Raw genomic sequence first — 15,640 nt, 5'->3', positions numbered from 1 at the left:
TGTGATGGAGTTTTACAGTGTCTAGTAGAAAACCTCATAAGATAAATTCTTTCATAATCAGCTTTCTTGTATTAAAAAGATGAATTTTTAAAAGTAAACTCAGGTGTGTGAGTCATCAGACACAAAGCCATGGCTCCTCCGGGCAAAGCTGTCTCAAGTAAGCCACATTTTTATAATTTATTTCTATTTCAAACATTTGATCATTTTACTATACTTGAAAAGTTAAACCTCTCTCTTCTGATTCATTCTTTAGTGACTATTATTTCTTATACTGGGAACGAAACAGAAAGAATACAATGTTTTTATCTCAGCGTCTCCCTTCAGTAATGGTCTTGTGCATCTAGATGAAGTCAAAGAGAAGCTGATGTCTTCCCAGAGTTTCAGAAGGAAATCAGCTTAGAAATGTATTCTTTCTGATTCAGATACAGTAGTTGTCTCAGTATATATTTAAAAACACCACACCAGCTTTCTTAATGTCAAAAATTAGCAGCATGTAACACTATAAAATATTTTGCAGCCCTGCAAAACATAGAATATATAAACTGTATTTCAATGTGCCACTATCAATATTTTAGTTTGAGTTTCGATTTTATGAATCTAAGAAGTTTTAAGGAATTCAGTGTAACATCTTGAAATGGATTTTATCTGATTATAATCATTTTTGAAAGCATTCAGACTTTTCATAAATGGTTTATAAATAACACCAACATTCTTTTAAAACTTTTGTGTGTATTGTGTCTGTCTGCATGTGTATGAAGTGTATGTGTAGATGCTCCAGAAGCCCTGAAGGGAAGAAGGTCCACCAAAGCTGAAGATCTTAGGCAGCTGTGAGCTAGGAACCGAACCCAGGACCTCTAGAAAAGCTCCTTTAGTTGCTAAGCCCTCTCTCCGGTCCCGTTACCAAAATCCTTTCTTTTTTTTTTTCCGGAGCTGGGGACCTAACCCAGGGCCTTGCGCTTGCTGGGCAAGCGCTCTACCACTGAGCTAAATCCCCAACCCAGCAAAATCCTTTCTTATCCGATCTCATCAGTAATATTCAAATCATTTAAAACTCTGACTGTTAAACTAAAGTGTAATGATTAGGTATTCTGGCAATACATTTTTAAGCAAAATATTACTAATTTGTTGATTTTTCTCCAATATAGGATGATACAGTGTTATATATAGTCTTAGAGAAACAATGCGGAAAGTTTTCTTTCTCCATAATATGGATTGGTTCTCGTTCTCATGTGAGTAAAACAGGAAGAAAGCATTTTTTTTCTAGCCTAGTTTGAAATCTTTCTTCAGTGGCTGGTCCATATTTTGTATGTTGGGGTTTTATCTGTTTGCCGTTCATTTGGCGTGGTCAGCAGAGGGAGACGACGTGGCAGTGACTTTCTCCCACTTAAACTGATTTTTAAATGTGCTTATTTCAAAATCGCCAGTGGTAAAATTAAAAAAAAACACAGACAAATATATAACAGAAAATTTTAGAAGCTTATACAATTTTTGGAAGAAAATTCTATTTCTCCTCAAATGCCTTTCCAAATGAGACAGCACATGTTGGGACAATGCATGTCTTCCAACAAGATCACCTATCCCACAGGCTGGGGTGTGTGATTATTCAAGGGTAACATCCACATCCTTTCCTTAGTTAACTGCAAATACGTTCTGATCTCAAACAGTAGTTTGTTTGTTTAGACGTCATCTTTTGAACGGGCATATGTACGTTTAGCAAAGAAATCACTTAAGGGACATTATATGACTCAGAGCTAACACTGTGTGTTTTTGTTTTTTGTTTTTTTTTTTAAGGAAGAAATACATTTGTGTGCACTGCTGGTCTGTATTTATAGAGCATTTTGATTGTGAAGTTTGCATTTAGAGCTTTAGGAATGCTTGAGAACAATAGCGTGTAGTGCGGGGCAGTATTGTTAGTGGAGCCCTTTCTATTGAATTTTCTAAGATGCTGTAAAACGAGATATGTGAGCAGCAACTTTGGACACTTTTTCCCATCATTGTGTTAATATCAATCGCTGACTTCCACCATTTCTCTTGGTATGAAATAGAAATCCTGGTTCCCACTGCCTTGGCTGGAGGGCTTATAATACATAATGGGGTTGATAGCCCTAATGAGATTAAGCATTGTGATTTTATGAAGGCTGACCCAACCTGCAGCCTTTGAGATTATCTCGAAGACGAGCCTGTGAAGGGACAAGAGGATGCCCTTAGTTCTTTTCTTCTCCGGCATAGAGCTTCTCAGTTCTCAAAGCTGCCCCAGCAACATGGTGAGAAGATGATGGATTTTTTTTCATGTTGGTACAGCCAGGCAGATTCTTGTTCTGGAAAAGCTAACTTTTGTCAGACGCCAAGGCTAATGCTTCTCTGGACAAAACATGGCCCGTGATCACTCACCATATGCAGACAGACTGCCAGTACAGGCCAGATCTGTTAGGAACTGGCAGGGCTCTGCGTGGCTGAAACTGGAATTCTGTATAAAGGGGTGTGTGTGTTAGACTGCGGCTGGAGTCATCCAGGACCATTTTGTTTTTGTTTTCATTTTTCTTTTTTTTTAAGCAAACAAACTACTCAGTTTTACTTCTCCATTTCCCATACACAGAAAAAAGAAAATGAGGTGTCGTAATAAATCATCCACACTCCTGTTTAAGAGGCATGGGAATCAGACATTAAACTCTCCCCTCATCTGATATATGATGGTGCTGGAGCAGTGCTTGGCCAGAAGAACCGTGAGTCATTATTAGGAGTTTGAATATTATGAGGAGTTAAACTATTTTTCTACATTCTTACCCCCGTTGGTCATGGACAGCCACTCATCATCAGATGAGGAGAGACGGCCAGTTCTGTTCTCTCTACTTCCTGTAGTGAGCTTAGGCAAACAGCGATGTCAAGACATCCATGGTGGATGTCCTCCCAGCACAGAGAAGCACCTACAAACTGATCATTTCCCAGAGCTGTGCACCTTACATTTACTGTCTTCTTTACAGCTAGCTGGTCGAACATTCCAGCTCTGCCATCCTACCTCTCTTTCAAGAGTCAAATAATTAATTACCTCCTAATACCTTCTAACTAACTTATCACAAATCCATAAAACTAAGCAACCAGCAGATGGAGGCAATTTAGTTTTATCCCTAGTATTTTTGTGTACTTTCACTTCACATTGTTGACCTGTTTTATCCCAAAGAAAAAAATATTTTTTCTAAGAAACAGTTTGTTCCATAATATGAAAATATACTTGCAAGAACTTTCCTGAATGAGATTTAGCCATTACAAAGTTACCATGGATAGCAGGCAGCCGTCCGGAGCTTAAAGCTTGTCAAGTCACTGTGGTATTTAATTCACAGATATTCATTATAGGAGGACAGCCAAATCTTAAAATATTCAGATGAGTGTGACAGAATTTATGAGATGTCCAAACAGCAAATAATGCTAATAACGTTTTAAAGTGTTTGGTATGGACATGACAAGGTTTAAAAAGCTATGCTTTGTGCTGCTTAATGGTGAGATACAGCAGGAGAATTAGGGTTATTAACATGGCTCTGAACAACGACACATGGTTTGCAGAAAGTTCTGGTTCAATGTATATCAGAAAAGTATATCCACGAGATCGCTGAAATGAACCTTTCCTGGTAAGATTATCTGAGACAGCTTTCCAATAGGTCCACAGACTACAACCTCGCTCAGACCTAGTTTGGGAGGCAGATAGGAGCAGGGAGAAGGCTTTATTCTGTGATGAGAGAAGGCAATAGAGCTAGCTTTGCTTTTAGCCCAAGAACAAAGATGGCCTAAGCTCTAAGATAATTTGCAAAAGAAACATGTGCCGAACTCAAGCGTATTTAGTCTGGTGGGCACGATATAAAGCAAAATACTGCCCTGCATCTCTTCTCCTCTCTCCCTTTCTTCCCAGAAAAGAGGGCTCTTTTCTCCCCCTTATCATTACAGCTGCTACCTACATATATTTAAAGAAGGCATTGTCCTTTGGGATTTCAGGGGTCCATGTCCCATATTTTGAACTTGCGTGCAACTCTGTCCCACGGCAGGAGCGTTTCTACTGCCATCCAACTCTGTGTTTCCTTGGCATCCCAAGACCTAACAGCATCTCTTGGCTGTTTCTCAACCTTGTACTGCAAATTCCCAGAAGAATTTGCTCATATGACATTTTTGCTCTGATTTTCGGAGTCCTGTGTTAGTTCTGATAAATACCAACAGCCTTAGAACTTTCAGCCATTACTCCGATCCAGAAGCAGAATATTTGGGAAGTACGGAGAGACGTCCATAGAATTCTCTACAGGGGACAGAACAACTGTGTTTCTGCAAGTTTTTGTGACGTCAAGATGGTCTACAAACCCCTTTAGATTCAGATCCTGAAGATGTCAGTTGATGGGAAGGCTAGTAAGTTCTGTGCTCACACTTAGCAGGTGACTGCCTGGACTACAACAAACCTAGCTGCGTGCATTCTGCCTTGCTGTGTGAGCCCTCTACTACTCTCACCTGCATTAACTCAAGTACATCAGTGACTCATGACTCTACCTTCCTTTTATTTTCCAAAGCCAACTATTCCAAAAGTTCTACAATGCTATCTCTTAAACCCCTGTTGCTCAGTAGACACCACAGTGGCCTAGGATCACCATGTCTATTTACATGAAGAAGTTCTGTTGGCTCCTAAACCCTATGTCTAGTCCTTCTCATTGAAGCCAGCAAGTTCATGCAACACCCACAGTCAATTCTGTCTCCCTTCTCTCTCCTTTATAAAGGAATGTTTAGTTCTTTCCAAGTTTAAATTCTGATCCATATACTTGGGTCTTACAGGTCTTCCTACCCTTGTCATGGACTCTGCTGCTTGCTGTTATCAAGGTCATTGTCTCCCAGTTCATTTTTAAAACTAGACTATACTAAGTTTTTCATGTACTTGGGACCTTTGAACTTGACCCCTTCTTTACCAAGGATGCTTTGCTCTGTGGTTCTTCAGTTGGAAAACTCCGATTCACCCTTCACTCCTCAGGTGCAGCTATCTTTCCTCCAGAGGTCACCTTTGGTGATTGACTGCTCCCAGAAATACCTTCACTGCCTCTACGTTGCAACATTCAACAGTGGAATTTGCTAGTCCTGTGTCAAACATTTCAAAAGAATTCAGAGGGGAAATTTTATTGGAAATTTTGAGTCATTAAATTAATGCTTGACACAAAATATGTCTCCACAAACATTTACAGAGAGAATGAATTAATAGTAAACGTAAGTCAAACACCAGGCACCCTAAAGATATGAAATAGAATTCTCTAAAGATCTAAAAGTGATGAAAAACTCATGGTTTTCGGCATCGCCATTCATGATTGAGGAAAGTGTGTGTTGTGTGTGAAATATATCTTAAGAAACTATGCAAACATTTCCAAACAGCAGAACAGACCATGTATCATCCACCAAATGATTACAAATAGGATATTGAGAAGGAATAGGTAATTTCTAGTAACTCTGTCTCTCCTCATTTCCTCTGGAATTCAATATTTAGAGTGAGCAGCAACGAGAAGGCTAATTGGCAGAGAGAACAAGCTGCGGATGAGGATACAGTTCCATTGTACAGCAATACAATATTTGCCAAGCAGTGTTTGGGTTCAGTGGGGTATGGAGTGGGGACACGAGTAGTAATCTCTAAATCAGATAAGTCATGGGAATCTTGTTGCCTAGTGCTGAAAAAATATGGAGTTATCCATATCCCTTTTGGTCCTTTTGTTTTAACTATAAGGGATTCTATGTTGGTATAATTCCAAACAATGGATTCTACAAGAGCAAAGTTCACAGCACAATAGGTACTCCAAAGTGGATGTCAATGCAGAAGGAAATAGGTCCCGTTAGGAAGCAGAATGTGTGCCTTTTGTCTTAAGATTAAAGCTAAATTTAACTCAGGGAAGATACAAAGTGTTTGTGGCTTCTTGCTTGTGTTCAACCAGAGCCCACAGAAATCTCTTGTAGAAACTATCAGTGCTATACGTAGCAACACTATGAATTTGTAAGTAATGAGTTTACTTATTTACTTCACAAATATTTTAAGGTCCATTCTATATCTCAGATGTCACTCTAGATAGTAAGGATAGAAATAGGAAGAATTGCAATAACAACCAACCAGACACGCCCCCCTACAGAGCTCCCAGGGACTAAACCACCAATCAAAGAATACACATGGGAGCACCCATGGCCCCATGCACATAGGTAGCAGAGGATGACATTGTCTGGCATCAATAGGAGAAGAAGCCCTTGGTCCTGTGAAGGCTCAATGCCTCAGTGTAGGGGAATGTCAACGTGCTGAGGTGGGAATGGATGGGAGGGAGGGAGAGCATCCTCATAGTAGCAGGAGGAGGGGGTATGGGAGAGGGGCAGAACCAGAAAAAGAGATAATATTTGAAATGTAAATAATAAACTATCCAATAATAAAAGAAATTAGTAGGAAGAGGATTAGAAGCTAATGTTATATAATGTATAGAAGATAAAAGTATATTGCTGTAGAAGATAAAATAGAGCAATTTGCTAAGTTCATATCTATTGTAATGCCCTGATAAGGAGTGTTAGTAATGATTACATAGCAGTACAAGAAAAAAGAAGGTCTTAAGATGATGTGGGAAGATGTGGCTTATCTCCTAAGGTGAGATCTGTGTGGGCAGAAGAAACATTCGGAGCTGTAGCTGCATTTCAGATCACAAAGGTGCTAGGACCAAATTAAGTATGGCTTAGAAAAGAATAAAAGGAGGTACTGAGTAATACAAAAATTCTGGAAATAGATTAATAGATTCATATATAAATCAATAAAAGATTATTAGTTGGTAGATATTTGATAAATGATAGAAAATAACTAAATGATAGATGTATAAATATAGAGATGATACATAGATAGATAGATAGATAGATAGATAGATAGATAGATGACAGACAGACAGACAGATAGATACATACATACATACATACATACATACATACATTAGATACATAGATAGATGGAATTCCATGAATCTATCTACTTAATTCCTGTTGGAAAAGATACTAAAAAGCTGCTGCTCCCTTCCCTTGTCTTAGGACAATTTGAAAGACGCCTCCATGTTGTGGAGCTCCCCTTTAATCAGCAGATATCACCGATTAAATGACAAAGAAGTTCAGTTTCCTTGTTCAATTTTTCATCCTGTGTCCATGATTTACTTAGTGTCAATTTTGTGATGACCTCCAAGTACAAGGATTGGCTCAAGGGTATAAGCTCCAAACATAATTTTGTAGCTAGTTTGCTAACTGTCAGTTCATAATAAAGATGCCATTGAGGTTGCTTCAGAAGAATATAGCCATGACTTGCAGTAGTGTTGTAGCTGTGAACATTTTCATTGGTCATAAAAATTCAAATGCTGTATTAAAGTGGGCATCACTAAAATGGGCACAGTAAGCCTTCTGCCTGGCATGCCTGCCTTCTTGTAATTTCTATGTAGAATTGGTAGTTTAAATACTTGACAGAATATTGTCAAAGTGACACACTGAATTACCTCTGAGGCTACAAAACCAACACAATGAAACTCCCATCTTGGATTCTCTGATGACTCTGTCTTCCAGAAACCAACTACCATGTCAAGGAGACATTTAAGGAGCTCCTGAAGCAAAACTCTGAGTTCTAACTGAACATGTGGCAAGACCTTGACACGCTCTTTCATTAGTCGAACTTGCTAGGAGTGCAGGTGTGGAGAACATGTGGCCAGCCTGTGACAGATGTTGAGGCAGAGACTAGGGACTTATGAAAGATAATAGATGTTTATTACTATTTTGAGACACTTATGAATTAGAACATAATTCATTCCAAATACTAGATATATAATACAAGCATTGGTGGAATGCACTGTTACGGTGTCATAGCCAGAAAGACTGTTGGGGCTACCATGTTGATCTCTTGCTCTGATGGCACACAACTACAACCCCTAGCACTTATAACACTGAGGCAAGAGGATCAAACTTTAAATATATGCCTGGGCTACATAGTAAGTTACATAAATAGCTAACTTTATTTACTGAGACATTTTAAAAAACAAACATGAATATCACAATTACGATCAAGGATTAGGCATTAGATGAAAGAAATTCCATGAAAAAACCAAATTTACACAATATCTTTCTACAAACCCAGTGCTACAAAGGATAATAAATGGTAAAGCCCAACATAAGGAGGCAAGCTACACCCTAGAAGAAGCAAGAAACTACTCGTCTTGGCAACAAAACAAAGAGAAGAAAAGCACACAAACATAACCTCACATCCAAATATAAATATAACAGGAAGCAATAATCACTATTCCTTAATATCTCTCAACATCAATGGCCTCAACTCACCAATAAAAAGACATAGATTAACAAACTGAATACACAACGAGGACCCTGCATACTGCTGCCTACAGGAAACACACCTCAGAGACAAAGACAGACACTAACTCAGAGTGAAAGACTGGAAAACAACTTTCCAAGCAAATGGTTGGAAGAAGCAGGCTGGAGTAGCCATTCTAATGTCAAATAAAATCAATTTTCAACTAAAATTCATCAAAAAAAGATAAGGAAGGACACTTCATATTCATCAAAGGAAAAATCCACCAAGATGAACTCTCAATCCTAAATATCTATGCCCCAAATACAAGGGCACCTACATATGTAAAAGAAACCTTACTAAAGCTCAAAACACACATTGCACCTCACACAATAATAGTGGGAGATTTCAACACCCCACTCTCATCAATGGACAGATCATGGAAACAGAAATTAAACAGAGATGTAGACAGACTAAGAGAAGTCATGAGCCAAATGGACTTAACAGATATTTATAGAACATTCTATCCTAAAGCAAAAGGATATACCTTCTTCTCAGCTCCTCATGGTACTTTCTCCAAAATTGACCATATAATTGGTCAAAAAACGGGCCTCAACAGGTACAGAAAGATAGAAATAATCCCATGCATGCTATCAGACCACCACGGCCTAAAGCTGGTCTTCAATAACAATAAGGGAAGAATGCCCACATATACGTGGAAGTTGAACAATGCTCTACTCAATGATAACCTGGTCAAGGAAGAAATAAAGAAAGAAATTAAAGACTTCTTAGAATTTAATGAAAATGAAGGTACAACATACCCAAACTTATGGGACACAATGAAAGCTGTGCTAAGAGGAAAACTCATAGCGCTGAGTGCCTGCAGAAAGAAACAGGAAAGAGCATATGTCACCAGCTTGACAGCACATATAAAGCTCTAGAACAAAAGGAAGCAAATACACCCAGGAGGAGTAGAAGGCAGGAAATAATCAAACTCAGAGCTGAAATCAACCAAGTAGAAACAAAAAGGAACATAGAAAGAATCAACAGAACCAAAAGTTGGTTCTTTGAGAAAATCAACAAGATAGATAAACCCTTAGCCAGACTAACGAGAGGATACAGAGAGTGTGTCCAAATTAACAAAATCAGAAATGAAAAGGGAGACATAACTACAGATTCAGAGGAAATTCAAAAAATCATCAGATCTTACTATAAAAGCCTATATTCAACAAAACTTGAAAATCTGCAGGAAATGGACAATTTCCTAGACAGATACCAGGTACTGAAGTAAAATCAGGAACAAATAAACCAGTTAAACAACCCCATAACTCCTAAGGAAATAGAAGCAGTCATTAAAGGTCTCCCAACCAAAAAGAGCCCAGGTCCAGACGGGTTTAGTGCAGAATTCTATCAGACCTTCATAGAAGACCTCATACCACTACTCTCAAAACTATTCCTCAAAATTGAAACAGATGGATCACTACCGAATTCCTTCTATGAAGCCATAATTACTCTTATACCTAAACCACACAAAGACCCAACAAAGAAAGAGAACTTCAGACCAATTTCCCTTATGAATATCAACGCAAAAATAATCAATAAAATTCTGGCAAACCAAATCCAAGAGCATATCAAAACAATCATCCACCATGATCAAGTAGGCTTCATCCCAGGCATTCAGGGATGGCTTAATATACAGAAAACCATCAACGTGATCCATTATATAAACAAACTGAAAGAACAAAACCACATGACCATTTCATTAGATGCTGAGAAAGCATTTGACAAAATTCAACACCCCTTTATGATAAAAGTCCTGGAAAGAATAGGAATTCAAGGCCCATACTTAAACATAGTAAAAGCCATATACAGCAAACCAGTTGCTAACATTAAACTAAATGGAGAGAAACTTGAAGCAATCCCACTAAAATCAGGGACTAGACAAGGCTGCCCACTCTCTCCCTACTTATTCAATATAGTTCTTGAAGTTCTAGCCAGAGCAATCAGACAACAAAAGGAGGTCAAGGGGATACAGATCAGAAAAGAAGAAGTCAAAATATCACTATTTGTAGATGATATGATAGTATATTTAAGTGATCCCAAAAGTTCCACCAGAGAACTGCTAAAGCTAATAAACAACTTCAGCAAAGTGGCTGGGTATAAAATTAACTCAAATAAATCAGTAGCCTTCCTCTACACAAAAGAGAAACAAGCTGAGAAAGAAATTATTGAAATGACACCCTTCATAATAGACTCAAATAATAGAAAGTACATCGGTGTGACTTTAACCAAGCAAGTAAAAGATCTGTACAATAAGAACTTCAAGACTCTGAAGAAAGAAATTGAAGAAGACCTCAGAAGATAGAAAGATCTCCCATGCTCATGTATTGGCAGGATTAATATAGTAAAAATGGCCATTTTACCAAAAGTGATCTACAGATTCAATGCAATCCCCATCAAAATGCCAATCCAATTCTTCAAAGAATTAGACAGAACAATTTGCAAATTCATCTGGAATAACAAAAGACCCAGGATAGCTAAAACTATCCTCAACAATAAAAGGACTTCAGGGGGAATCATTATCCCTGAACTCAAGCAGTATTACAGAGCAATAGTGATAAAAACTGCATGGTATTGGTACAGAGACAGACAGATAGACCAATGGAACAGAATTGAAGACCCAGAAATGAACCCACATACCTATGGGCACTTGATTTTTTTACAAAGGAGCCAAAACCATCCAATGGAAAAAAGATAGCATTTTCAGCAAATGGTGCTGGTTCAACTGGAGGTCAACATGTAGAAGAATGCAAATCGATCCATGCTTATCACCCTGTACAAAGCTTAAGTCCAAGTGAATCAAAGACCTCCACATCAAACCAGATACACTCAAACTATTAGAAGAAAAACTAGGGCAGCATCTTGAACACATGGGCACTGGAAAAAATTTCTTAAACAAAACACCAATAGCTTATGCTCTAAGATCAAGAATCGACAAATGGGATCTCATAAAACTGCAAAGCTTCTGTAAGGCAAAGGACACTGTGGTTAGGACAAAACGGCAACCAACAGATTGGGCAAAGATCTTTCCCAATCCTACAACAGATAGAGGCCTTATATCCAAAATATACAAAGAACTCAAGAAGTTAGACGGCAGGGAAACAAATAACACTATTAAAAAACGGGGTTCAGAGCTAAACAAAGAATTCACAGCTGAGGAATGCCAAATGGCTGAGAAACACCTAAAGAAATGTTCAATATCTTTAGTCATAAGGGAAATGCAAATCAAAACAACCCTGAGATTTCACCTCACACCAGTGAGAATGGCTAAGATCAAAAACTCATGTGACAGCAAATGCTGGCGAGGATGTGGAGAAAGAGGAACACTCCTCCATTGTTGGTGGGATTGCAGACTGGTACAACCATTCTGGAATTCAGTCTGGAGGTTCCTCAGAAAATTGGACATTGAACTGTCTGAGGATCCAGCTATACCTCTCTTGGGCATATACCCAAAAGATGCCCCAACATATAAAAAAGACACATGCTCCACTATGTTCATTGCAGCCTTATTTATAATAGCCAGAAGCTGGAAGGAACCCAGATGCTCTTCAATAGAGGAATGGATACAGAAAATGTGGTACATCTACACAATGGAATATTACTCAGCTATCAAAAACAATGACTTTATGAAATTCGTAGGCAAATGGTTGGAGCTGGAAAATATCATCCTGAGTGAGCTAACCCAATCACAGAAAAACACACATGGTATGCACTCATTGATAAGTGGCTATTAGCCCAAATGCTTGAATTACCCTAGATGCCTAGAACAAATGAAACTCGAGACGGATGATCAAAATGTGAATGCTTCACTCCTTCTTTAAAAGGGGAACAAGAATACCCTTGGCAGGGAATAGAGAGGCAAAGATTAAAACAGAGACTGAAGGAACACCTTCAGAGCCTGCCCCACATGTGGCCCATACATATACTGCCACCCAATTAGACAAGATGGATGAAGCAAAGAAGTGCAGGCCGACAGGAGCCGGATGTAGATCGCTCCTGAGAGACACAGCCAGAATACAGCAAATACAGAGGCTAATGCCAGCAGCAAACCACTGAACTGAGAGCGGGACCCCCGTTGAAGGAATCAGAGAAAGAACTGGAAGAGCTTGAAGGGGCTCGAGACCCCATACGAACAACAATGCCAAGCAACCAGAGCTTCCAGGGTCTAAGCCACTACCTAAAGACTATACATGGACTGACCCTGGACTCTGACCTCATAGGTAGCAATGAATATCCTAGTAAGAGCACCAGTGGAAGGGGAAGCCCTGGGTCCTGCTAAGACTGAACCCCCAGTGAACTAGATTGTTGTGGGGAGGGCGGCAATAGGGGGAGGATGGGGAGGGGAACACCCATAAAGAAGGGGAGGGGAAGGGGTTAGGGGGATGTTGGTCCGGAAACCAGGAAAGGGAATAACACTCGAAATGTAAATAAGAAATACTCAAGTTAATAAAAAATAAATAAATAAATAAATAAATAAATAAATAAATAAATAAATAAAAAAAATTTAAAAAAAAACAAAGAAAGAAAAGGTCTTTTTATAACTCTTTACCACTTGAAGAATAAGTGTGCAAATAAGTTAGCCACTTTGACCACTATAAAGAGACTCAGTTTCTACAGCTTGAGGACAGAAAAAGCTGTGGAGCAGTACCTGAAGTTGGTCAGGAGATTCGAATCTTTAAAAGCACATTCCACCATGACTGTTCTGTCACTCCAGAGTTCTGAGGAAAGCAGAGCCAATGATTAAAATCCCCTGACTCTCCCTGTAATTAACTGACCTCTCAGTCTTTACAGGTGACCTTTTCCCTGTTCAGAGTCAATATCACACTTTGGATGTAATGCAGAAGCAACAGAACATCCTTCCTTAGTGTCTCAGTAATATTCCCTAAGCTAGTAACTTTATTAAGTCTTCATACAACCTAGTCAGGTCTGCTGAGGAAGGAGGTGGTCTACACTTCAGAAGAATGATGGAGTTTTTAACTCTGGATCAATTGACACCAGGATCATATACACAAGATGATCCTGAGCTTGCTGAATCAGAGAGGAGGGAAATTAAAGTTGAAAAGAACAGTTAATAAAAACACTCCGTCATTTGGAAACCTAATTTTTAAAAAAAGTTAAAGAGAGAACACAGAAACCATGCATATATTTTGCAAAGCTGACAAAACCCTAGACACTTCTGCAGGAAATCCAAAAGATAGCGTCCCAAGATGATATGTAATGTGCAGATCAGAAGAGAGCCAGGTGCTGGTAAGGTACTCAGAGGGGCCTTGCTGTGTGGAGGCTAGAACAGACCACAAGGTTTACACAGACACTTCTTGATAATGATGATGGGCGCTAGAAATTGAAATGTGAAGAGGGAGACGGAAAGAATTATTGCAACAGCTGGCTCAGGGAGAAGGATCACAGCCGAGGGAACTTCAGGTAGTTTTGATATGTGTATTTTTCTGCTTTTCCGGTGGATGTTGCAGGCTCTGGTGTGAAAATAGGAAAGGAAAGGGCTGCAGAGCATGACTGAACAGTTACAAGCTCAACCATGCTGGAACCTCAAATATAATGTTCAAACCATGGTATCTTTGCTAGAGCAGATGAATAAAGCTTAGAGGTATTACACACTGCCATTGTTCTGGTAATTGAATTCTTTTGTAATCTTATTAAAATTAAGATCAGGCAGAGTTCATATTCTTTTTAGTTGGATAATAAAGGGAGTAAGTATGTATAATCTTGTCTACATGTCGGTGTTAACTTTTCTCTCCCCACCATAAATGCAATGCAACAGAATTGAACCACACAAACTTCACAAGCCTTAGAAATTGTTAGTGATCAAGAAGTGATAAGAGTGTTGGAAATTTTAGTAACACACACAAACACGCACACGCACGCACATGCACACACGCACATGCACACATACACACACACACATATATACACACACATACAAGCACACACACATGTGTACAAGCATACTTACACATACATATACACACATACATACACACACACATACACACACTCACATACACATACATACATACACACAAGCATACACACATACACACACATATATATATACACACACATACAAGCACACACATGTGCACAAGCATACTTACACATACATACACACACATACAAGCACACACACATGTGTACAAGCATACTTACACATACATATACACACATACATACACACACATACACACACATATATATATACACACACATACAAGCATACACACATGAGCACAAGCATACTTACACATACATATACACACATACATACACACACATACACACTTGAAGTTTGGAGATCTAAAAACATTTCAGAAACAACCTATAACCTATAACATTCAAAATCCTTGGATATATGATCTGTCTGTGTAAGAATTTCCCACTCAACAGGGAGTACAAATCATTGCACACCCCTATCACTAAAAAGGAGCCAGTAGGTCCTTTCTAATAGGTCTCCCTGGATGGTGAGGAGAGCATATTCTGCAAGTAGAGTTAAGTTCTCTGCTTAAGGGCCCACATAGCAGCAGATACCACTGTATGAGAGTATCAGTAGCAGCTCCAAAACCATAGAGACCTGTAGGAATATCACAGCATGGTCCTAGGGCAAAGTCAGGTAATGTGAAAATGAGAATTTTATAACACTTGGACACTGGGTTCTAGATTGCTTAATAGAGAATATAGTCAATACCAAGAACCTGGCAATGAAATATTGTATCTGTCTAACCACACCTTCCTATTATAAACTAGGGCCCTTTATTCACAAGTCATACATGTGGGTGAGTCCCAACAGTAATCCATATCACAATAAAAGCATTGTAGGGAGCTGGTTCATGGGCCGCAAAATATGAACTGTGACACTACTTACAGTGTCCTCACTCTCCAATGCTGTTGGACAAGCACCTATTTCTTGGGTCGTACTCATGATCGCATAGTAAGAGGAAACAATTACATGAGAAATAGGAAGGTGATTGGCTAAGTTCATAGATGGGTTGGCCTGAGCTGATGGCATGACCCCATCACCCATGAGTAACTTTGGAAGACAATAGTGAAGGGAAACGGTAACGGGAAGAGCTTGGGTCAGTGGTAGAGTATCAACCGAAAAGGCTCCCTCACCGGCTTTGTATTTGACACACGCTGCTCAGTCGGTGGACCTGTTTGGGGACACTGCACAGCCTCTGGAAGTGGGACTCTTTTGGCAAAGATTGGTACTAAGATTGATCCTTTGAAGCTCAAATCCCAGATGAGTTTCTTATCCCAACCTCA

Source organism: Rattus norvegicus, chromosome 2 (assembly GCF_036323735.1).
Source record: "Rattus norvegicus strain BN/NHsdMcwi chromosome 2, GRCr8, whole genome shotgun sequence".
Classification (NCBI taxonomy): domain Eukaryota; kingdom Metazoa; phylum Chordata; class Mammalia; order Rodentia; family Muridae; genus Rattus; species Rattus norvegicus.
This window is presented reverse-complemented; position numbering follows the sequence as displayed.